The sequence below is a fragment of the Ovis canadensis genome, chromosome 25, assembly GCF_042477335.2.
Source record: "Ovis canadensis isolate MfBH-ARS-UI-01 breed Bighorn chromosome 25, ARS-UI_OviCan_v2, whole genome shotgun sequence".
In the NCBI taxonomy this organism is placed as follows: Eukaryota; Metazoa; Chordata; class Mammalia; order Artiodactyla; family Bovidae; genus Ovis; species Ovis canadensis.
Window position 1 is genome coordinate 38,637,556 of NC_091269.1, and position 27,337 is coordinate 38,664,892.

Here is a 27,337-nt window from a genome sequence, read left to right on the forward strand (position 1 = left end):
TGCCTCTCTGCCTCCGTGGAGGGGGACGGTGGAGGGGCCTGTAAGCAGCTGGCCAGCTGTCCTTTGGTATTTGCTCAATCCTTTGTTCTGGTAGTAGGCCAGCCATTGTGTTATAGCCTTTCATGGGAAAATTCTCTCTCTCTTTTCTTTTTTCCTCTCTGGAGATCCCACAGTTTGGGTTACTATCTCAAGTTAGCCCCCTCAGATTGTCCTCAGGGCATTCAGGCCTGGTCCTTCCTACCCTAAGCACTGATTATCCCTGTCCAGCCCCTGCTCGCTGGTGGTGAATGCAAGCGGCTGGGCTACATTTCCACTGGCAGTTGTGGTTAGACATGTATTCTGTGTTTGTTTGTTTGTTTGTTTTCCTTTTTCCCCCTCTCAGTTATGTTGCCCTCTGAGATGCCAAAACTCCCCACAGACCTGCCTGTGAGAGGGTTTCCTACTGTGTGGAAACTTCTCCTCCTTCACGACTCCCTCCCTAGGACAGATCTCTGTCTCTAACTCTTTTGTCTCTCTTTTGGCCTTTTATATTTTATCTTTACTCCTTTCAAAGAGAATGGGCTGCCTTTCCGTGTGCCTGGTGTCCTCCACCAACAGGAGTTGTTTTGTGGAAGTTGCTCAGCATTCAAATGGTCTTTTGATGAATTTGTGGGGGAGAAAGTGGTTTCCCTGTCCTATTCCTCTGCCATCTTGGGACTGCCATTTCATGCATTTTAAAACATTGCTATGAAACTGAGAAAAGTTATAACAGGACACTGTTATTCATGGTCAAAAACAATTAAACATTTATAGCCTTGTACATTACATTTCAAAACTTGACATACCAACTAAATAGTTGCACACAACATTCTGGGCCCTCAGTCATGTGGGTGAGTCTATTGGAAGGAAAGGAATCTCCTTTTCAGAAGCAGAAGCTATTGGTTTACCCATGAGAGCAGCTATGTCTGCACAGCACAGTGCACACATTTATTTAACAAACCAGACTATGGTTCAAGGAGAAGCTGTTATGTGAGAATATCTGATTCAGTGAGTAAGTTAACAGTGACAGGAATAAGCACAGTAGGAAATCCTTGAGTTAAAGTGTTTTTGACTTCCTCTTAACCCTTTTAGTTGTGGATAGTCACTCCCTTCAAATAAATAATTTCAGCCAATGTCTTGGGCTATGTGGATGAAGATCCAGTCACCCTGACACTGAAAGGGAAAAAAAAAATATTAAAAATAGATGCATGAACTCTATCCTGAAATGATCTTGTCACAAATAAATTTAAAGTACAATCCTGAGTCTGAAAGGGGACCAAGACAATTATTTCTCCTGTGCAAACTGTACTGATGCTGTGCTTTGCCCCTTGTCTGTATTTTTTCATTTAATCACTATAATAATCTCATGAGAAATATTTTATTCTTTTCCTCCTTTTAACTGGTGAGGACTCTGAAACCAGAGAGATAAGTACTTTGCTCAAAGTTATTGTCTTAGGCTGTTGAGTTACTATAATAAAATAACATAGACTGGGCAGGTTAAACAACAAAGCCTTCTTTTGTTGGTTTGGAGGTTAAAGGTCTGAAATCAAGGTGCCAATGTGATTGATTTCTGGTGAGAGTTCTCTTCCTGACTTTTGAATGGATGCCTTCTCCTCTGTCCTCAAACATCAGTGAGACAGTGTTGAGTGAGCTCTTGTTTCTGTTCCTCTTCTTTTAAGGATACTAATCCTATTGGACTAAGACTATACCCTTATAATTTCTTTTATTCTTATGCCTCCTAGAGACCCCTTTTTCCCAAACACAGTCATATTAGGGGCTAAGGCATCAATATATAAATTTGTGGGAGTATAATTCAGTCCCTAGCAGTCATAAAATAGTTGCCAGAACTACAGTTTAGGTCTCTTGGAGTGAAGAACTCAAAGCCTTAACTACTCCAATAGATCATTTTTCAAGATCACAGTCACAAGGATCTTAGGTACTTTGAGTCTCTGGAAAGTTAAAGTGCCAAGGATAAGGAATCAAGGTGGTGAACATATCTCCAGGACAGAAACAGATTTACAGACATAAAGAAGAGACTTGTGGTTGCAAAGGGGGAATGGTTGGGGAAGGAGTGGAATGGGAGGTTGGGGTTAGTGGATACAAGCTATTATATATAGAGACTGGATAAATGACAAGGTCACACTGTATAGTACCACTCTAATGGTATATGAGAGTTAGACCATAAAGAAGGCTGAGCACCAAAGAATTGATGCTTTTGAACTGTGGTGCTAGAGAAGACTCTTGAGGGTTCCTTGGGCAGTAAGGAGCTGAAAACAGTCAATCCTAAAAGAAGTCAACTCTGGATGCTCATTGGAAGGACTAATGCTGATGCTAAAGCTCCAATACTTTGGCCACCTGATGCAAAGAGTCAACTCATTAGAAAAAGCCTTGGTGCTAGGAAAGATTGAAGGCAAAAGGAGAAGAGGGCAGCAGAGGATGAGATGGTTAGATAGCATCACCAATTCAATGGACATGAATTTGAGCAAACTCTGGGAGATAGTGAGGGACAGAGGAGCCTGGCATGCTGTAGTCCCTGGGTCACAAAGAGTTGGATACGACTTAGTGACTGAATAACAAAAAGTGTATAGTATAGAGACTTGTATTCAGCATACTGTGGTAAACCATTAAGTAAAGTGTTGTATTAGTTTCTCAGTTGTGTTTGATTCTTTGTAACCCCATGAACTGTACCCCACCAGACTCCCTTGTACATGGAATTCTCCAGGCAAGAATATATGTATGTAGGTATATTAGTCGCTCAGTTGTGTCTGACTCTCTGCAACCCCATGGATTGTAGCCTGCCAGGCTCCTATGTTCATGGAATTCTCCAGGCAAGAATACTGGAGTGGGTTGCCATACTCTTCTCCAGGGGATCTTTCCAACCCTGGGATTGAACTCCAATCTGCATTGCAGGCATATTCTTTACCATCTGGGCCACCACTGATGTGGATTGCCATTTCCTTCTTCAGGAGGTCTTCCTGACCTAGGAGTTGAACCTGGGTCTCCTGCATTGTAGGGAGATTATTTACTGTCTGCACCACCAGGGAAGACGATATGGTAAACCATAATGGAAATGAATACGTTAAAAAAAGAATGTATATAAATATATATATATATAAATATATATATATAACTGAGTCACTTTGCTATATAGCAGAAATTAGCACAACACTGTAAATCATCTATACTTCAACTTAAAACAGAGAATGGAACAAAAGAAGTCAAGGGGGAGTATAAGATCTCAGGAATGACAGGGTAGCAAATAGTGCTGCACTACCTGACAGGGTTGAGGCTTCCGTAATAGCTCAATCGGTAAAGAATCCACCTGCAATGCAGGAGACCCCAGTTTGATTCCTGGGTTGGGAAGATTCCTTGGAGAAGGGAAAGGATACCCACTCCAGTATTCTGGCCTAGAGAATTCCATGGACTGCATGGTCCATGGGGTCACAAAGAGTCAGACTTGACTGAGTGACTTTCACTTTCACATGATTGGGCTAATTCAGTGATCCCATTCAGTTCTGATTTTGTCCCTATTCCTAGGAATATCTGACAGTGTTTGGATGTATTTTTAATTGTCACAGCTTGAAGGGTCTGTGCTCCTGGCCTCTACTGTAGCACATTTGGAGTGTATGGAATGTTTAGAAGCTGCTAAAATATTCCATGAGGCACAGGACTACCCCCACAGATAATTATTTAGCCCAGAAGTCACTATTGCCTTGAGGCTAAGGACCCCTGGGCTGACACTGTTTACTTCACACTTTTCCCAGAAGTGAGTCATACTTTGAACCCTGCTTGCTGAGGGTGGGGCTGAGTCAGGATAGGAACCATCTCAGCATGTGGAGCCAGGCTGAGCCTACATAGCCAATGCAACATATGAGGCTCTGCCTTGGAGAGACTGAGGGCAGGACATAACAGTGCTAAATGATGAAGTGAGAAAAATTAGCAGTGAATTTACTGGATCTAACTGCTTTCCAAAATCTGAGAAGATTTATAAAGATTTTCTATGGTATAGTTTTCAAGTGCTATCAGACTTTGATTCTTTCAGATGTCATAGGGATCATCTGTAATGATTAACTTTATCACCTAAAGTTTTATTTTCGTGAACCCATTCTTAGAATAGGCCAACATGTAATATTCTATGAAAGTAAATGTAAATGTGATATATTTATCTTTATTTGGCAAGTACTTAATACAGAATTAACTACTAATAAAGTCATCGATTTAACAAGAAACAATTCAGTGATGAAACTGTATACATTTTCTGTTTGTTTTATTTAATATGCACAATATTTCATCTGTACAAAGATGACAGTATTTAGAATTAAGTCCCTTGTAACCCCCAAGACGATTGCTCATCACTCATGTGAATCCTCAAAGAAAAAATAAACAAACAATAGGCAAATGCTTTAAAAATTATAACCCAAACATTAAATTCTACTAACTCTCTGTTCAGTAACTTTTATCCATGATAAAGATCAGGCAGTGATTTATATCTATTTGGCACTATAAGAATACTACCTAGAGCCAGTGAGCTTTTCAGGGTCTTAACTAACTAATTGATATAAAAAGATATATTATACTAAAAGAACACTGAACAATAAAAAAGAATTAATTTCAATAATTGTAACATTATATAAACTTCATTAATTATTAGTATTCATAAATGTATTACCACAGTTGCCAAAAAGTTTGTGAGATTTTATTTGCATATCAAGGTGTTCTTTGCTTATGAAGAATTGGAAAAAATAGTCCAATACAAATTAATATATTTTAAAAGACTGAGTTGTAAAAATAATTTTATCTTCTTCAGCAAAAATATATATAGGAGGTTATATTTCTATTTTCTATGATGTAAGATGAAAATGTAAAAAATGTGTAGGACCAACAAAAGTCTTAAAGTGACAACTAAATTGGAGACTTTTTTTTTATTAAATTTTTATTTTTACTTTATTTCACTTTACAATACTATATTGGTTTTGCCACACATTGACATGAATTTATTTGTTAATCTGCCCCTTTTCATTATTTTACTCATTATTTTACTGAGGTTCCCTCTTAAGATTACATAACTGTTAAATGATATTACCATGGCTCACAGCTCAAATACAGAAGTGAGACACTTGTAGTCACAAAGCAGAAACTCTCTCTCAAAACACACTGGGTGTATATATATATATATATATATATATATATATATATATATATATATATATATATATATATATAATCTTTTTTTTCCCCTCCTTATGGCAACCATCATTTATTTCTGAATCAAGAACCAAGGTTTCCTTTTGCTTACACAAAACACATCTACATGTCCCTAATAAATAAAGAGTTAACATTTGCTTCTTTATAACTGGGGCAGGAAAAAATGATTTTTGAATAGTGGGTCAATTATTACTTGCTTGTTTGATTGAATATACTGAATGAAAATTAATGTTTTAAAATATTTATGTACCTTAATAATTAAATAGCTAGTCAAAATGGTAGATCATTTGTATCTGCAGACAGAGTCTTAAAAATATTTTACTGTTTTATCAGGGGTGGACACGCATTCTTAGGACAGTGAGCATAAGGAAAATATTGAAGTCAAAGAAGGTGACTCATTGTAGCTATAGCCACTACTTCAAGACAAGCTGCAAGGTGACTGCGGAAGAATGGAGAGAGAATTTATTTGCCAGCAACCCTTTCTCTGTTTCCTACTTCCTATTAGTCAAACATTTCCAGCTGGCTATTTCCTTAATTTTTAGGTTGTGTCACCTGGCCGCTTTGGTGGTGTCTGAGCAGATAGCATTCCATGAAAGTGGTAAATAGCAGGAGAGACCCTGATTCCCTGATGTTGGCCCCAGGAGAAATAGTGCTGGAGACAAGCGGTCCAGATCAGTGACTGAAGTGGGCTAGGCAGTCACATGTCTTGGAGACAGATAATTTTGAGGTATTCTCATGGTAGATAATGAATATAAAAAGCAAATTTTTTTGAGTTAAATCACTCAGTGTACTTATGCTATGAATGTGTCTTTTTTTTTTTTTTTAAACAACGTAGGCAATAGTAACGGCCCCTGAGTGAGGAACACCACAATGTCACATATCTTTAACCTTGCTGAGCCTTCTGGATATAAAAGGTTGACAGATTCTACCCTCAAGGATATTAAACTATTATTGGATAAAGCAAAAATGTTTTAAAAGTAATAAGCGGTCAAAGATTGCTGACTACTAAAATGGGAACATGAAGGATAAGTGCCAAAGGATTACAGTTGTGATAGAAGATGAATTCAAATGTGTTAGCTAAATCCTGTTCAGTAAGCAAGCTATTTTTCAGCAATGTGAAGCAACTATTATGACTTTAGGAGACCTATAAGTAAAATACTTATCCAGTAATCTGAAAAAGTTTAAACCACACATCCAACAAAGGCATCAGAATTTTTCTTATGAAAATGAATATGCTAAATGTGAATAGATTATTTTTCTATAAATAATAGAACTATAATCTGCCCATTTAACAAATGAAAAAATAAGGGTAAGTTTTTACTTTGCAGTAAGCAAAGATTAACATTATTTTGAAATATCTCTAATAGTACACAATCTGGCTATTTTGTGCTGAAACATTTATCTGAATGTCGTGTAGAAAGAATACTTTATCAAAATTATTGCCTGAATTTTGTTTCCTTGTGGATATTTAATGTGTCACAGATACAGCTCTGCCTGTGGCTTTAGAGAAAAAATTATAAGTTAGCCTTAAAACTTATTACATTAACTCAGTAAATGTAAAACATTGATCTAAATAATTATATTTTCCAAACTCATGATTTAATTGCAAATGCATGTGGATAAGCACACATGCATGTGGATAACACACAAAGACACACATGCTCAGCCTCTGGGAATGTACAATTTATTGTCTTGAATTTCCATCTTCACTGAGTGATTAAGTATATATGTGCCATATTATAAATGAGGATATATATTTTTGTAGAAACAACACATTTTTAACTTGTAGGAGATTTTGTCTTCTAAATTAATTAAGATTATCTAACTTCTAAGACCAGAGGTCATTTCTAATTATTTTATAAATTTTGAAATGTAAAAATGTACAGTTAGAAAAAATTACCTAAATTTCACTTTTAGATAGATAAAATGAACCTGCTAAAGCATTTTTTACATGGTGTCACTTTTTATAAGATAAATATCTACTACATAAGATCATGCAGAAAATATGCCAAATAAAGTGACTTTTTAAAGTGTAACGAATACCGGTGAGTTTCTTTTGTTCATGTTTCATGTCTAGGAATATTCCTACTGTGGATTAGAGAACATTAGCTACTCAGAAGTTTGTTGCTGAATTGTTGCTCAACATTCTCAAACTTTCTAAGATGAACCTACCAAAACGTTCAGATGTATATTTGACACTTCATTAAAACAACTCCAGTATAGATAACACCAGGACTATGATTCACTTCCAGAAATAAGGGTACTTTATCGTGGTATGTAACAACAAAAAGATAAATGAACTAATTCCTATGACAAATATATATATATGATTTCACTTGTGAAGTGAAGCTGCTCAGTCGTGTTTGACTCTGCGATCCCATGGACTGTAGCCTACAAGTTTCCTCGATCCATGGAATTGTCCAGGCAAGAGTACTGGAGTGGGTTGCCATTTCCTTCTCCAGGAGATCTTCCTGATCCAGGGATTGACCTAGGTCTCCTGCATTGCAGGCAGATGCTTTACTGTCTGAGACACAAGGCATTTCACCTAAATAGTATTTAAAATGTAAAAAAATTATTACTGATTCTGCAACAGTATGATATTGATTAAAATATAAGTACATCCATGAAGTGAAACCAAAATATTTAAGAAAATATCTAATTAACAGTTGACACAGAAATCTCTGTTTCCACTGATAAGAAAATGGAAGCCTAATTAATGACTATGAAAGAGAAATAAATGATGATTACAATTAAGGCTGCATAATAGCTCATAGCACACTGGGAAATTTTTTTGTTCATATACAAATGATTTCACAAAATATGCTATAGCTCATAAAAATATATTATAAAGAAAATCTTTCATTCTGTGATGTTACTGCTAAAGAAACATATCCCAAAGAAACATCAAGCACTCATGAAATGAGGGATGAGTTTTCAAAAATGTCACTATTATGAAAGTCACAGAAGGATAGAACATATCAAGACAGAACATGGAAATGAGGCAAGAGAGCAAATCATGCAATGCATGACTCTGTTGGGGAGTCTTTGCTATAAAACACATTATGGGGGAAATTTGCATAACTTGAATGGTACCTGAGGACCAGATGATAATGAAATATATTAATTTTCTGATTTTGAAGATTATATCAAGACAATGTTCCTGTTTAAAGGAGATCCATCCTAAAGTATTTGGGTATGATGAGAGATCTACGGTTCACAAAAAAATCAAATCTCTTTGTACTGTAATCCCATGTATTTTGTAAATTTGTGATGATTTTAAAATAAAAAAGAAGAACAAACATAAAATTATATGTGCATATTTATAAATCCTAAAATGATTCAGCGATTTCATTTCTGCATATATACAAATATAATTTGAAAAGATACATGCACCCCTATGTTCATAGCAACACTATTCACTATAGCCAAGACATGGAAACAACATAAATATCCATTGACAGATGAATGGATAAAGAAGATGTGATGTGTGTGTGTGTGTGTGTATATATATATATACATATATATATGTATGTATATATGACAATGGAATACTCAGTTCAGTTCAGTTCAGTTCAGTCGCTCAGTCGTGTCCGACTCTTTGCGACCCCATGAATCACAGCATGCCAGGCCTCCGTGTTCATCACCAACTCCCGGAGTTCACTCAGACTCACGTCCATCGAGTTGGTGATGGCATCCAGCCATCTCATCCTCGGTCGTCCCCTTCTCCTCCTGTCCCCAATCCCTCCCAGCATCAGTCTTTTCCAATGAGTCAACTTTTCACATGAGGTGGCCAAAGTACTGGAGTTTCAGCTTTAGCATCATTCCTTCCAAAGAAATCCCAGGGCCAACCTCCTTCAGAATGGACTGGTTGGATCTCCTTGCAGTCCAAGGGACTCTCACGAGTACTAAGCTATAAAAAAGAATGAAATAATGCCATTTGTAGCAACATGGATGGACCTAGAGGTTATCATACTAAGTAAGCCATGCAGAAAAAGACAAATATCATGTGATATGGTGGAATCTATAATATGATGGACTATATAATCAGTGGAATAGATTCAATTTATATGTGTAATCTAAAATATGATGCAAATGAGCATATCTATGAAATAGAGACAGATTCACAGTCATAGAGAACAGACTTGTGATGGCCAAAGGGGTGGGGAGCATGGAGTAGAGGAGGATTGGGTGTTTGGGATTAGCACATGCAAACTAGTTTATATAGGATAGATAAATAACAAGATTCTACTGTATATAGCACAGTGGACTATTTCAATATCCTGTGAAAAGCCAAAATGAAAAATATTATATCTATCTATCTATCTATATGTGTATGTGTAATTATAACTGAGTCACTTTTCTGTACAATAGGAATTAATGCAACATTGTAAAGCAACTATACTTCAATCAAGTAAAAACATTTTTGTTTATAGAAGTATCAAATACTAGGAATAAATTTAACAAATAAGCACAAGCTGGAATCAAGATTGGTGGGAGAAATATCAATAACCTCAGATATGCAGTTGACACCACCCTTATGGGAGAAAGTAAAGAAGAACTAAAGAGTTTCTTGATGAAAGTGAAAAAGGAGAGTGAAAAAGTTGGTTTAAAGCTCAACATTCAGAAAACTAAGATCATGTCATCTGGTCCCATCACTTCATGGCAAACAGATGGGGAAACAGTAGAAAGAGTGGCTGACTCTATTATTCTGGGCTCCGAAATCACTGCAGATGTTGATTGCAGCCATGAAATTAAAGATATTTACTCCTTGGAAAGAAAGTTATGACCAACCTAGAAGGCATTTTCAAAAGCAGAGATATTACTTTGTCAACAAAGCTCCATCTAGTCAAGGCTATGGTTTTTCCAATGGCCATGTATGGATGTGAGAGTTGCACTATAAAGAAAGCTGAGCACAGAAGAATTGATGCTTTTGAACTGTGGTGTTGGAGAAGACTCTTGAGAGTCCCTTAGACTGCAAGGAGATCCAATCAGTCCACCCTAAAGGAAATCAGTCCTGGGTGTTCATTGCAAGGACTGATGCTGAAGCTGAAACTACAATCCTTTGGCCACCTGATGCTAAGAGCTGACTCATTGGAAAAGATCCTGATGCTGGGAAAGATTGAAGGCAGGAGGAGAAGGGGACGACAGAGGATGAGATGGTTGGATGGCATCACCGACTCAATGGACAAGGGTTTGGGTGGACTCTGGGAGTTGGTGATGAACAGGGAGGCCTGGTGTACTGCAGTACACAAAGTCGGCACAACTGAGCAACTGAATTGAACTGAAAGGCAAGGTTTGTATACTGAAAGCTAGTAGTAGTGTTGAATGGTTACACATAATGTAGCATATTCATATAATAGAATAATACTCAGCAACAGAAATAGTTGAAATATTTATACAGATATATAGATACAAACTTACAAGATAGATGGTCTTCCAAAATATTAAGGTAATTGATAGAAGCTGTACACAAAAGAATACATACAGTATTATTCTATTTGCATAAATACAATGCACAGAAGTAGTGAATATCTACAGAGAGTACAGATCAGAGAGATTACATTTACCTGGGACAGAGAGTGGGAGCAGGTATTTAGTGCAATGTGCTCAAAGGAATTTGGAGGGTTACATATATATTCTGAAACTAGACTGAGGTGATGGTTGTACAGGACTATAAATGTACGAAAAAAATAATTTGGTTTTACATTTACATTGGATGAATCTTATGGCATTAAATTGTACCTCAATAAAACTGTTCTGAAGGAATTAATGCAGTTCTGCACAACATTTGCTAATATATTCTCCTGTATGTATTTGACTCTAAACTATTGTAACTATGTCTTTCATAGACCAAAACTTTAAAAAATATTTTAATCAAATTCAATTTATCGATATTTTCTTTTCAGATTTTTAGTTTCATTATTGCATCTAGAAGCTCAGCTAAACATGAAGTCTTACATTATCTTCCTTCCTTTTTGTAGAAGTTGTTTAATTTTGCTATTCAGTCTCTAAGTCTTGTCAGACTCTTTGCAACCCCCTAAACTGCAGCATGCTAGGCTTCCCCAACCTTGACTATCTCCCAGGGTTTGCTCATACTCATCTCCATTGAGTCAGTGATGTCATCAAATCACTTTATGCTCTCTTGCCCCCTTTACCTCCTGCCTTCAATCTTTCCCAGCATCAGGGTCTTTTTCAATGAGTCAGTTCTTCCCATCAGGTGGTCAAAGTATGGGAGCTTCAGCTTCAGCATCAGTCCTTCCAATGAATATTCAGGGTTGATTTCCTTTAGGATTTTTAGACTTATGACCTATTTCTTATTAATTTTGCATAAAGCATAAGAGATAGGTTTATTTTACTTATTGGTTTATACTTTATTGACTATACCAAAGCCTTTGGCTGTATTCAGTTCAGTTCAGTTCAGTCATTCAGTCGTGTCTAACTCTTTGTGACCCCATGAACTGCAGCACGCCAGGCTTCCCTGTCCATCACCAACTCTTGGAGTCCACCCAAACCCATGCCCATTGAGTCGGAGATGCCATCCAACCATCTCATCCTCTGTCGTCCCCTTCTCCTCCTGCCTTCAATCTTTCCCAGCATCAGGGTCTTTTCCAATGAGTCAGCTCTTTGCATCAGGTGGCCAAAGGATTGGAGTTTCAGCTTCAGCATCAGTCCTTGCAATGAACACCCAGGACTGATCTCCTTTAGGATGGACTGGTTAGATCTCCTTGCCGTCCAAGGGACTCTCAAGAGAATTGGCATCACCAATTCAGTGGACATGCATTTGAGTAGGCTCCAGGAGTTGGTGATGGACAGGGAAGCCTTGCGTGCTGCAGTCCATGGAGTCACAAAGTGTGGAACATGACTGAGCAACTGAACTGACTGACTCAGGACAGTATAGCTATCCATTTACAATTTTTTTTTCATGAATACATAGAGGCAGAAGAGAGAAAACAATGAGTAATATCAGTGAGTAATGTGCAAATTGAGATGATTGCTATGAAAATTTAGGCCTATTCTTCTTAAAATTGAAACACAGCTTCTTCTTTTAAATAATTATTTTTGTGAAATTAAGCCTTGTATAGTAAGCCTTTTTAATTTCATCTATTTTCATTCAGTTTCACTTAGGTGATAATAAGAAATGCTGAAGTGACTCTGACAGTGAATCAGCTCCATGTAATGTTCTTTGTATTTCAAGGTGATGGATTACAGGCTGAAAAATCATACTGTCACTGGATATCACCACTGAATAGGCTAGGGTTGGTCCAAAGTCATCCGCATGTCTTTGAACATTAATCAGTGCAAATCTCATAGGTTTAGAGATGAAAAGAATGCCACTGATTATAAATAACCACTCTTTTATATAAAGACTATTTAAATTCTTCAACAGGGAAGATAAAGTAAGATTTTTAAAAAGATATTATGGTAATATAGAGTTGTTAATTTGCTACAATTTACACAACAGTTTTTATCCACAGAAAAATTTAAGAGCAGACGTTACATATACACAGCATACCTGCTGTTTTTCAGAGATGTTAAATCTCTACTGGACTTTTGAAAATTAAGATATTATTTACACACAGTGAAATGCACAGATTAGAGGTGAGATGTTCAATGCATTTATATATATATATATATATACACACACACATATATTCATGTCATCACAATCAACACATGAGATATTTCCATTACCCCATGAAGTTTCCTTGTGCTCTTTTGTGTTCAAGCTTCTCTCCTCTACCCAACTTCCCCACTATCACTACTGAAAACCCTGGCCCCAGGGACCACTGTTTTAGCTTCTATCAAATTAGTTTATTGTTGTCTTCTGGACCTTAGCATAAATTAAATCACTTGGTGTTATTATTTTTCAGTCTGGCTTTTCACCCAGCATAATATTTTGGAGATTCATCCCTGCTTCAAGTCTTAGTAGTTTCTTCTTCTTGTTTAATGTGAAATCATTTTCTGTTCTATAAAGATGCTAGTATTGCATCATATGTTCTTCTGTCAAAGAACAATTGGATTGTTTTCTGTAAACAATAATGCTATTTCTTTGTTTAAGTATCTAGCAGGGAATTTCTGGGTCATATGGTGCATATACACAAGCATACACATTGTGCATATACACAGTTTTTCAGAAACTGAATGACAGTATTCCAAAGTGGTTCTATTGTTTTACAATACCACCAGCAAATGTCTGAGAGCTGTTTATGGTCATTCACAACATAACTGTCATTTGATGTTGTCCAACTTGTAAATTTTAGCCACTCTGTAGGATGTGTTCTGTTCAATTCAGTTCAGTCGCTCAGTCGTGTCTGACTCTTTGCAACCTCATGAATCGCAGCACACCAGGCCTCCCTGTCCATCACCAACTGCTGGAGTTCACTCAGACTCACGTCCATCGAGTCACTGATGCCAGCCAGCCATCTCATCCTCTGTCATCCCCTTCTCCTCCTGCCCCTAATCCCTCCCAGCATCAGAATCTTTTCCAAGAGTCAACTCTTCACATGAGGTGGCCAAAGTACTGGAGTTTCAGCTTCAGCATCATTCCTTCCAAAGAAATCCCAGGGCTGATCTCCTTCAGAATGGACTGGTTGGATCTCCTTGCAGTCCAAGGGACTCTCAAGAGTCTTCTCCAACACCACAGTTCAAAACCATCAATTCATCGGGGCTCAGCTTTCTTCACAGTCCAACTCTCACATCCATACATGATCACTGGAAAAACCATAGCCTTGACTAGACAGACCTTTGTTGGCAAAGTAATATCTCTGCTTTTCAACATACTATCTAGGTTGGTCATAACTTTTCTTTCAAGGAGTAAGTGTCTTTTAATTTCATGGCTGCAGTCACCATCTGCAGTGATTTTGGAGCCCCCCAAAATAAAGTCTGACATGTTTTCCGCTGTTTCCCCATCTCTTTGCCATGAAGTGATGGGACCGGATGCCATGATCTTCATTTTCTGAATGTTGAGCTTTACACCAACTTTTTCACTCTCTACTTTCACTCTCATCAAGATGTTTTTTAGTTCCTCTTCACTTTCTGCCATAAGGGTGGTGTCATCTGCATATCTGAGGGTATTGATATTTCTTCCAGTAATCTTGATTCCAGCTTGTGCTTCTTCCAACCCAGCATTTCTCACGATGTATTCTGCATATAAATTAAATAAGCAGGGTGACAATATACAGCCTTGAGGTCCTCCTTTTCCTATCTGGAACCAGTCTGTTGTTCCATGTTCAGTTCTAACTGTTGCTTCCTGACCCGCATATAGGTTTCTTAAGAGGCAGTTCAGGTAGTCTGGTATTCCCATCTCTCAGAATTTTCCACAGTTTGTGGTGATCCACACAGTCAAAGGCTTTGACATAGTCAATAAAGCAGAAATGGTATCTAATTGTGTTTTCATTTTGTATATCCTGATGATTAATTATGTTGAACATGTTTTCATGTGCTCACTGGTTCTTTAGTATTTTATGTAATGAAATATATAACATATATTTTATTGTATATAACATATTTTATTTTACAGTATATAACATATTTTATTGAATACCCATATGCTGTGGAAATAAATGTACATTCTTTTTATTCATAGAAAATGAATTATTTTGGTTGAGAGTGGTGGTAATATAACTATATAATTTGTTAAAAATCATAAAATTGTACACTAAACATGGGTAAACTTCATTGTAGGTAAGTTATGCCTTAATGTTTTGCCCACTTTTAACGGGCTATCTTCCGATTACTCTGTTGTAGGAGATGTTTATACAGTATGGTTAAATCCTTTACTGAATACATATAATTTCTTATTCTGTGATTTTCCTACTGTGACTTTCATTGCTTTTGTGTCCTGAAGTCTATTTGCCTATCCTAAGGTCATAAAAATAATGTTCTTAGTTTAATTCTAGATCTCATATGTTTAACTTTTGCATATATGGTCGTGATTCATTTCAAATTATTTTATGCACAGTCTAAGGTAAGAATCAAAGTTTTTCAATATTATTTGTTGAAAAAACTTTATTTTATTCAGTGAATTCCTTTAATGTCTCAGATCTATTTCTGGATCCTATTCTGTTCCAGAGATCAATTTGTCTATTCTTATGCCAACACCCCGTTTAACTTTTGAAATCAAATAGAATAAATACTGCAGCTTTGTTTTATTTATGAAGTTATTTTGACTTTTTAAAGTATTTTACATTTCTATATAAATTGTATAAACAACATGTCAATTTATACCCAAAGTAAGAACACAGAGGTTTGGTTTCTGTTAAATCTATCCTAATGCTAAATCATGTTATTTTCTCTATTTTTCAGGTTATTATTATTATTATTCTTTGTCAGCCATGGCATAACTTTTAACACAGATGTCTAGTAACTTTCTTCAAATTATATACTTAATTCCATTTTTATATAGTAATGTTTTATTTTTGAATATTTAAACTACCTATTTTATGGCCCAGTATATAACATATTTTATTGAATACCCATATGCTGTGGAAATAAATGTACATTCTTTTTATTCATAGAAAATGAATTATTTTGGTTGAGAGTGGTGGTAATATAACTATATAATTTGTTAAAAATCATAAAATTGTACACTAAACATGGGTAAACTTCATTGTAGGTAAGTTATGCCTTAATAAAACTTACTTAAAATACTCAATTAGGCCAATTTTAATTTGTTTACAGTTAAATTCCTCATTGTCAATCATTTCTTTCAGAAATATCTTCTGACTGTCTAACCCATGTGAACAGATACAAATTGACACCTCAGTATTCAGATGTTATTGTTGACCATATCTTTGTTATTCTAAGAAAATTTAGACATCTTATTAAAAATAATCTTTTTTCTTTAAAGTTATAAAACTTGTAATTAAATAATGATATTAGAATGATTTATCTTTTGCATTTCTTCATAGCTTTATTATGCTTCCCAAGTGTCTGAATAGTAAAAGAGGAGAAACAGTGTAGGAGAAACAGGAGACATGCGTTTGATCCCTTGGTTGGGAAAATCCCCTGGAGAAGAAAATGGCAAGCACTCCAGTATTCTTACCTGGGAAATCTCATGGACAGAGGAGCCTGGCAGGGTATAGTGCATAGGTTCATGAAAAGAGTCAGACATGACTTAGCAACTGAGTGCACACACATATAGCTTTATTATAATCTTAATGTTATAAGACATTTGTTATTCTTTTTAATCACTCTAAAGGCATACATTTTTATTACTCTAATATCTGAAAAGTGTAATTGTGTCCTTTATCATTGTTAGTGTATGAAAATGAAGCCATCACTTCATTTTTTGCCATTACTTTGCCATCTATTCACCATCACTTTATGGTAAATAGAAAGGTAAAATGTGGAAGGTGGAAGCAATGACAAATTTCTTCTTCTTGGGCTCTGAAATCACTGTGGATGGTGACTTGCAGCCATGAAATCAGAAGAAAATTGTTTCTTGGCAGAAAAACTATTGCAAACCTAGACAGTGTGTTAAAAAGCAGACTTCATTTTGCTGACAAAGGTCCATATCATCAAGACTGTGGTCTTTCCAGTAGTCATGTACGGAAGTGAGAGCTAGACAATAAAGAAGGTAGAGCACTGAAGAATTGATGCTTCAAACTGTGACTTTGAGCGTCCCTTGGGCAGCAAGGAGATCAAACTAGTCAATCTTAAAGGAAATCAACCCTGAATACTCTTTGGAAGGACTGATGCTAAAGCTGAAGTTTCAATACTTTGGCCACTTGATGCGAACAGCTTACTCATTGGAAAAGACCCTGATGCTGGGAAAGATTGAGAAAAGGTAGGCAGAGGATGAGACGGTTGGATGGCATTGCCTATTCAGTGGACATGAACTTGGGCAAACTCCAGGAGATGGTGAGGGACAAGGAAGCCTGGTGTGCTGAAGTCCATGGGGTCTTAAAGAGCCAGACACAACTTGATGACAGAACAACAGTGAACAACAAAAAATGAAGCTTATTTTTGTAGGTTGGTTTTGTCTCTGAAACTTTATTGTGTTCATTTATTAGTTCTAATGGTGTTTTTCACATAAAATATATGAAAGGAGTCCTCAGTGTTTTTCATATATAATGTATAATTTGCAAACAGAGATACTTTTACCTCTTCCTCACTTATTTGAATTTCTTTTATATTTTTCTTGCCTGATTGCTTTAGCTGGGACTTCTAGTATTATATTAAAAGGGAGTGATGAGAGTGGGTACCCTTATATTTTCCAGATTTTGGAGAAAATGTTCCTAGATTTTTCATCATTGAGTATCATCTTAGTTGTGAGCTTGTCATGCATGGCCTTTATTATGTCAAGTATGTTCCTTTAATACCCCACTTTTTTAGAACTTTTATCATGAAATAAAGGCTTCTCAGGTCATCCAAGGGTTAAAGAACCTGCATGCCAGTGCAGGAGGTATAAGAAACTCAGGTTTGATCCCTGAGTCAGGAATCCAACAAAGTCCCTGGGTCTGAACTATTCTCTGATCATGGCTAAAGGGGTTGGATCTATGTTTAGGACCCTTTCAGAGTCTCTCAGACAGATGCTACTCTCTCCCTCTGGGTTCCTAAATGCACAGGACTGCTGGCAGACTGTGGCTTTTAATGACCAAATATAAGTGACTTTCAGGATCTCCAAGTGTGCAGCTGAGAGTGTTTCATGCTGAGTCCCTATTCAAGCACGAGTCTTCACTTATTGTGACTGGTAAGGCCTGGAACCCATTGATAAGGCCCTTTCAGAATACAGAATACATAGAGCTTACCTAGTGGCTCTTGGACAGAGGCCAAAAGAAACTGAAGCTGGTTATTAGGCTACTTCAGCATCCATAGCCTAGACTAAGATCTGTGTACCTATTACCTAATGCATGGGTGGGCATGATTTGCCTCAGACCCTTTGGCATATAATGCTGTTGACAAGATAAAATCAAATGAGCCTGCAACTGATTCTTTGGGATACCAAGATAGTTTTATAGCTAGGACCATGGTCTACTGACCTTGACTAGTTAACAACTGGGTGTTGGCAAGTGTTCTCAAAAGTAGCTCTCAATCTTGTGCTGCACTGGGGTTCACAATATCCTACTTGGATTCCAAAAGGTACTACAAAGGCATTTTTGTCTATGGACAGGTGCAAAATTATTGTTATTCAAAGGACATATTATGTGGGTAACTTGTTGACATTCAGGTCTTCCTTAATTTCTAGGAATATTTTATAATTATCAATGATCAAATTATGTGCATATCTGTAGTTTATTCATAAATATTTCATCCTAGTTTTTTAAAATTTAAACTCCCAAATATTGGTTTCTAATATAGATATATGTGACTTATATCACTATAATAACATTCTAGTCAGAAACATATCTAAACGTTTTAGTTCATGTAATTTTTAAATAATTTCCTTAGCATATCACAGAGGCACAATTATGTTGTGAGTGACTAGAGTTTTACTTCTTTCTATTTTTTAAATTATTTTTCATGTCTTATTACATTCTAGACCTCCTGTATGATGCTGAATAGAAGTAGCAAAGATAAACATTTTCGCTTTCTTCCTGATTTAGGGAAAACATATTTAGTCTTCCACCAGTATGCATGATTTTAGCCCCAGCAATATTTGTAGATGGTTTTTATGATGATAAATTCCATTCTCTTACTAGATTATTGAGTTTTGGCCATGAATAAGTGTGGAATTGTGTTCAGTCCTATTTCTGTACTTGTTTGAAATTATGTTTGTGTTTTACATTTATCCATTAATATGGTATTTTATATGTTGAATTTTTAATGTTAAATCAACCTTAAGTTTCTGGGTTAAGTCCTATATGTATATATTTTTTAATAATGGTAAAGAGTAATTTCAAAGTGTCTTACTCTCTCATGGGTAAAAGTAAGTCAGCAAAAGTATTTGTTTGAAAATTATATAGAGTTAATATATTGTTCCAATTTTATTTCTTACTAAAAAGTAAGCAAAGAGGATAACCCACATTTTCCCTCAAATTTATGTTTCCTAATGTTTTGTTCTTCCCTCTGCCTAAAATATTTTTTATGCTCAGCCATCACAATCTTATTTGTCTAAGCTACACCACAACTGACATAAACCATTTAATTTCTTTCCTTATCTTCTCACTATAAAGCACTTTCTCCATATTTGAGAAATATAGGCTTCTGCCTATGCCATCCTGAAAATCACATAGCATATTATATTGCTTTGTACTTATATATACAGATATATATTTATACCGCATTTTGACATTCTTTGGTCTTCTATTTCTCCCCTTCATTCAGCATTCAATATTCTACCTTTCTTCTGGAAATAGAACTGAACATTTTTTCCTTATATGACAGTCTTCCCTAATCCTTTGAAAGTCAAGAATGAATAGATTCAAGTCAATCAGAGTATTCACTATGCATGGACATAGAAATTAATCTAGTGAAGGATGATTTATGACCCATTTAGTGCTAAGCTTTAGTTAGTTTCTCTCTGTTATGATAATGGATATTAAACCTGGAGCTACTAATGTTATAGTAAAAAGAACCTTAATGAAGCAAAGAGTGCAGGAAGCAGAACTTTGGAACAGAAAGCAAGACCATTTAAACAATATCATCTGTTGTTACAAGTAACAAGATCTACATTTTATGACTGAATAATATGCATATAAAATATAATATGCATATAAAATATATACATATGATATTATTTTCTTTATCCATTCATCATCTATTGACAGACACTTAGGTTGTTTCTGTATCTTAGCTATTATAAATAATGCTGCAAAGAGTAAGGGAGATCAGATACATTTTCACCTTGGGGCTGGGGAAATGGCGAGATATTGGTCCAGGGGTACAAACTATCAATTATATAGTAAGTTCTAAGGTACAGTATAGTGATTATAGTTAATGATATTGAATTATGTAATTTAAATTTGCCAAAAAATCAGATCTTTAGTGTCTTGGCATACACACACACACAAATGATAATTATGTGAGGTGATGGCATGTTAACTTGATTTTAGTAATTATTTCACAACATACACATATATTGAATCATCATGTTGTATGCCTTTAAAGGAAACACACTGTACAAGATAAACATATAAAATTTTTACTTGTCAATAATGCTTCAGTAAAGTTGGAAAAATACAAATAAAAAACATTGTTTGAGCTCCTTATTCATTTATGTATAAAGCCAGATGCACTTTATCTATCTAAAGTAGAAGATCCTCTCCCTGTTTTTATTCTGGCCTAATAAATTTGCTTTGGGTTTTCATCACTTATAAAGGAAGAGTTCAGAGATACATATTTCAAGTCTTTTTCTTTAAGAGAAAAAGTATTATGTTTTATAGGGATTGCATATTATATAGTATAAAATATGTTTAATAAGATTTCTTAATGAGAAAAAATATATCCATTTAATGTGGAAGAGGAAATTGTGTTCTAAACATTCTTTAACATTTTCTTTTATCAATATCCTGAAAATCAATTAGTCCATCAATGCACATTTAAGATTTCTCTTATCAATCCAGTCACTAAGTTATGTCCGATTCTTTGTGACCCAATGGATTTCCACACTCCAGGCTTCCTGTTCTTCACCATCTCCCAGAGTTTGCTCACATTCATGTCCATTAAGTCAATGATGTCATCCAACAATCTTATCCTCTGTTGCCCTCTTCTCTTCCTGCAGTCTCTCTTTCCCAGCATCAGTGTCTTTTCCAAAAAGTTGTTTCTTCTCATCAGGAGGCCAAAATGTTGGAGCTTCAGCTTCAATATCAGTCCTTCCAATGAATGTTCAGGGTTTATTTCCTTTAGGATTGTCTAATCTGATCTTGTCCAAGTGACTCTCAAGAATCTTCTCCAGCACCACAGTTCAAAAGTATCAATTCTTCAGCACTCAGCCTTCTTTATGGTTCAGCTCTCACCTCCCTATGTAACTACTAAAAAGACCAGAGCTTTGACCTTATAGATTTTGTCAGCAAATTGATCTCTGCTTTTTAATATGCTGTCCATATTTGTCATAACTTTGCTTTCAAGGAGCAAGCATATTTCAATTTCATGGCTGCAGTCTCCATCTGCAGTGATTTTGGAGCCCAGGAAAATAAAGTCTGACACGGTTTCCACTGTTTCCCCACCTATTTGCCATGAAGTGATGGGACTGGATGCCATGATCTTGGTTTTTTGAATGTTGAGTTTTAAAACAGCTTTTTCACTCTCCCCTTTCACCTTCATCAAAAGGCTCTTTTGATCAATCCCTTATGAAGAGTAAATGTAAACATAGTATGCATGTTCAGTCATGTTTGACTCTGTGACACTATGGACTGTAGCCCTCCAGGCTCCTCTGTCAATGGGATTTGGCAGGCAACAATACTGAAATGGGATTCCATTTCTTCCTCCAAGGGATCTTCCTGACCCAGGGATCAAAATTGGGTCTCCAGCATCTCCTGTACTGATAGGCAGATTCTTTACCACTGAGTCTTACTCTTTAGAATAGAGCTACCAATGTGTTTCAGAAATTGTTTCCTTCAAAGTCAGACACTGCCTCTAGCATATTGACACGGTTGTCAGGGAATAAACAGCATTTGGCTCATTTTTCTATACTTCTTTTTATGCTGCTTTCTAAATGACAATGTTTTTATTTTGAGGGAGTAACTTAATATGTTCACAGATTTTAGAAAGTGATTTGGCATGGGGCTAGAGGCTAAATTCTTCATTACTAAGTTAACATTATTTCTCATGATTTCATTAAGCAATTTTTAAAATTTTCAGTTCAGATACAGTTTTTTTACTTGTTTACTGGAATAATACCTGCCATTCAGAGAGCATTTAACGTACTTTTTGTGAAATGCATTATCTCTATATTTCTGGAATTGTCACAATGCACACACAAAGCAATAATATTAGTTTTATAAGTTGGATTAGGAGCTAGATGTGAGGATTCAGAAATTTAAATTCCTGAATTCAGGAATTCAGGCTCTCAACTTGATTATCATTGAACAGTATAACAATAGCATAAAACATAACTTGATATATTTCACAGTAATTAAATTAATCATAGAACAATTACCATAACTTAAAGTATGCACTTTTTAAATTGTGATAAAAATATCACTAAATTTAGCATCTTAACCCTTTTTTAAGCATACAGTTGAGTAATGTTAAGTACATTCACTTTGTTGGGCAACAGGTCTCTTCAACTGGCAAAACTGAAACTCTATACCTGTTTAACAGCAAATCCCCATTTCCCTCACACCCAGTCTTTGACAACCACCTTTCTATTTTCTGTTTATGTGGTCTTGACTTCTTTAGACATCTCTCAGGAGTGAAGTCATACAGTATTTGTCCTTCTGAGACTGACTTAATTTGCCTAGCATAATGCCATTGAGGTTATTTCACGTTGTAGGAATTCCTTCATTTTTAAGGATGAAGAAGAGTGGCTCAGATGAGAGAATAGGAAGATTTGAGCTCTCCTCCCTTGGGCAGAGCAAAATTACAATGATTTACATAACAACTAGCACTGAGAATGACCTGAATACCAGCAAAAAACATCTTGTACAACTAAAGACACAAGGGAAAAACCACAAAGACAGGTAGTAGGGGCAGATACGTGGGATAGTTCAGACATACTCCCCCAGACAGGCAACCTGCAAAAAGAAACATAATCACATTTGTTTCAATTTCCCCCAAAGATTGAGAAAGCCTGGAAATTCTGCATCAGGAAGAAGAGCTCTCAAAATGTCTAGTTGTAAAGACCAGTGGGGCTTGCATTTAAGAGAGCCCCAAGGCTGTAGGAAACAGACTACTCTTACAAGAGGAATGCAAAATCTCACATAACTCCAAGACCCAGTTCAGAAGCAGTGGTTTAAAGTAAACTAGGTCAGACTCACTTGCTGATCTTGGAGAGCCTCTTAGGGAGGCAGGAAGCAAGTGCAAGACCTCTAGGAACCCATTTTACCAGGAAGACACTGGTGGCTCTGGTAAATACCATTTTGGAGTTCTGCAGCTGTGTGTGCTAAGTCGCTTCAGTTGTGTCCAATTTTTTGTGATTCCATGAACTGTAGCCAGCTAGATTCCTCTGCTCATGAGATTTCTAGGCAAGAATACTGGAGTGAATTGCCAAGCCCTCCTCCAGGGGATCTTCCCGACCAAGGGACTGAACCCACATCTCTTACGTTTTCTGCATCGGCAGGCAGGTTCTTTACCACTAGCACCACCTGGGAAGCCCTTTGGAGTACTACCTCTAGCCTATTATCCCTGGTCTTAGGACCACCAAAGCCAAACAGCCAGATATTCTGGAACCAAGGTTCACCCACCAATAGCCCACCCCCCACACACAGTTCCACTGCCTAGTGCCTCAATCAGCCACAGTGGAATCAGGCCTCACCTATGAAAGGCCAGCAGCCTCTGTAATAGGCAGTGGCTTACAGAGCTGACCTGGCTGGGGCCAGTCCTGCCTACAAGCATGAGCTGGGTAGTATGCTTTGTCACAACAGAAAAGACAGTGCAGTCCATATACAGGGCAAACCTAGACCACACAGCTCTGGTGAAGAGTTGAGTGTGCTGCTGGATTCTGAAAGATATTTACTGCATAAGGCCGCACTGAAGCTATGATCAGCAAAAACAAATGGGATGACATGAAACTAAGACAAACAAACAAAAAAAGAAACAAACCAAAAAACTGCACAGTGAAGGAAATTATCAACATAACACAAAAGCAGCCTACTAAATGGGAGAAGATACTCACAAACAATATATCTGGTAAGGAGATTAATATTCAACTTATGCAAAGAACTCATACAACTCAACAGCTACAAAAAATCTGCTTAAAAAATGGACAAAGTCTCAGTATACATTTTCCCGAAGAAGACAATCAACAGACACATGAAAAAATGTTCAGTATCACTAATAACCAAAGAAATGTAAATCAGACCACAATGAGACATCACCTGGTAACTGTCAGAATGGCTATAAAACAAAAGATGGCAAATAACAAACTTTTGCAAGGAAGGGGAGAGAACATTCCAGATTTTGTCAGAGGGAAGAGAAAAGGGAGTACAGTAGATAAGGGAGAGTAAGAGGCACAAACTTCCTGTTACAAAATTAATGAGTCATAGGGGTGAAATGTACAGGATGAAGAATATAGTCAACTATATTATACTTTTGTATGATGACGGATGGTAACTAGACATATCATAGTGATCATTTTGTAATGTATAGAAATGTTGAATCACTAAGTTGTGTGCCTGGTGCTAACACAGTATTGTAGGCCAATTATACTTCAATTAAAAAACAATATGTAGACATGAGGAGGAAACTGATCAAAATGCTAATGATGATTACCTCTGGGGGGGTGGAATTATGAGTGATTGTTAATCTTTACTTTATGATTTCATGTATTTTTAGTTGTCTGAAGTGAAAAATATTACTTATAAAATTAAAACACAATAATTATCATTAAAATGATAAAAAAGAATACAGAAAAAAACAAAGTCTGCATAATAATTCAGTGTATGTACATACCACATATAAAAAATCCATTTATATGTCAATTGATGTTTGAGTTGCTTCCGTCTCTTGGCTGTTTTGAATAATGCTGCAATGAACATAAAATTGCAAATATCTCTTCTAGAAAGTAAGCATATTTTGACTATTCCATATATGGTTGCTTCTTCCCATTAAAAATTGAAAAATAAGGACTTTCCTGGCAGTCTAGTGGTTAAGCCTCCACCCTCCCACTTCAGGGGGCACAGGTTTGATCCTTGGTCAAGGAATTAAGATTCTTCATGCCTCATGGCAAGGCAAACTAGATAAATAAATTTTTAAAATAAATTAATATAAATATATTGAAATAAATTTGTCTACAATTACAAGACATATAATAAACATGAAACAGGAGGAAAGAAAGGCTTTATCTTTGTATTTCCAGTTATACTTGGAGAACATAATGACAATAACTTGGAAGGGTTGGAAATTCTGTACAGTTTGCCTTACACAATGAGCTTTTAAATATGGCAAATTGTTGCCGCATGTGGGAGATGACAGCTGAAAGCAAGTTTAACATCCTCCCTCATATCTATCTGCACTATCCCTACAACTCATTAATTGAGCAATATAAGCAGATATAGTGTTACTGTCACACAAAGATTCAATAGAGATCCTCTCATATCTTATTTTAACCTCTCCATCTTTATTGTATATTGGCACTTCCTGCTCTGCTTATTTCGTATTCCTTTGTGGTCACTGATCTTGAATTTCTTATCATGGTTACTACATAAGCCGAAGAACTGATGGTCCTGAACTGTGGTGTTGGAGAAGACTCCCAAGAGTCCCTTGGACAGCAAGTAGATCCAACCTGTCAATCCTAAAGGAAATCAGTCCTGAATATTCGTTGAGAGGACTGATGTTGAAGCTGAAACCCCAATACTTTGGCCTCCTGATGTGAAGAACTGAGTCATTGGATAAGACCCTGATACTGGGAAAGACTGAAGGCAAGAGGAGAAGGGGATGACAGAGGGTGAGATGGTTGGATGGCATCACCGACGCAATGGACATGCATTTGAGTAGGCTCCGGGAGTTGGTGATGGACAAGGAAGCCTGGCATGCTGAAGTCCATGGGATCACAAAGAGTCGGACATGACTGAGTGAAGAAACTGAACTAAATATATGTAGGATTTTAACACATGGTTTCAAACAAACATAGGACTTAAAATAATTTCACAAAGCAAAGTAGAAATGAATATATTTATTCCATAGACTTACCTTTGCTTGTAGAAAAATGCTCATCTGAGAAACTTTATCAATAATTTTGTTCACTTACCTAATGAAGTAGAGAATTTAAGATAAAGGGAAAAATATTCTCTTTCTTAATGCCTAGTTAGTGCAATATATGTAGCATGTCATTTATTTTACTGGTCATATTGCCCTATGCTTTGTTAATTTTAGAACTATTTTATTGTAAATTGTCATTAAAAGTATGAACAATCCTTTCCTCGACATATTAAGATTGTTTTTAAAGTAACTATCTTTACTTCCATAAATTTATTTAAAAAAATTCTAATTCTGCTGAATTAAAAAAAAACAAACATGAGATGTTTATTATATTTAACCTATTCACCATCTAATATTAAAGTGTATCTTATACACTTTGGATTATGTGATACTTGAAAGAGGTAAACAAAAAAATTCTTTTTATTTTTATCAACTATTAGCTTTTATGTCACTAAAATAATTTTTTTACCCAATATAATTTAAACTGCATAAAAGTAGAAACTCTGTTTAATCCACTTCTGTGCCCTGCAGTGCTAGAAGTGGGTCTCTTACATAGTAGGTAATTAGTGAATATTTAAATAACAGTTGAATGAGTGAGCTATGATTAACAAATAATCTTCAATATTATTTTTGGCATGCTATTCTATAACTGATAATGGTTTTGTTGTTTTATTTTTTAATTTATTTTTAAAATTTTTATTTTATTTTACTTTACAATACTGTATTGGTTTTGCCATACATTGACATGAATCTGCCACGGGTGTACATGAGTTCCCAGTCCTGAACCCCTCTCCCACCTCCCACCCCATATCATCTCTCTGGATCATCCCCATACACCAGCCCCAAGCATCCTGTATCCTGTATCGAACATAGACTGGCGATTCATTCCTTACATGATAGCATACATGTTTCAATCCCATTCTCCCAAATCATCCCACCCTCTCCCTCTCCCTCAGAGTCCAAAAGTCCGTTCTATACACCTGTGTCTCTTTTGCTGTCTCACATACAGGGTTAGCATTACCATCTTTCTAAATTCCATATATATGTGTTAGTATACTGTATTGGTGTTTTTCTTTCTGGCTTACTTCACTCTGTATAATTGGCTCCAGTTTCATCCATCTCATTAGAACTGATTCAAATGTATTCTTTTTAATGGCTGAGTAATACTCCATTGTGTATATGTACCACAGCTTTCTTATCCATTCATCTGCTGATGGACATCTAGGTTGTTTCCATGTCCAGGCTATTATAAACAGTGCTGCAATGAACATTGGGGTACATGTGTCTCTTTCAATTCTGGTTTCCTCAGTGTGTATCCCAGCAGGGGGATTGCTGGGTCATAAGGCAGTTCTATTTGCAATTTTTAAAGGAA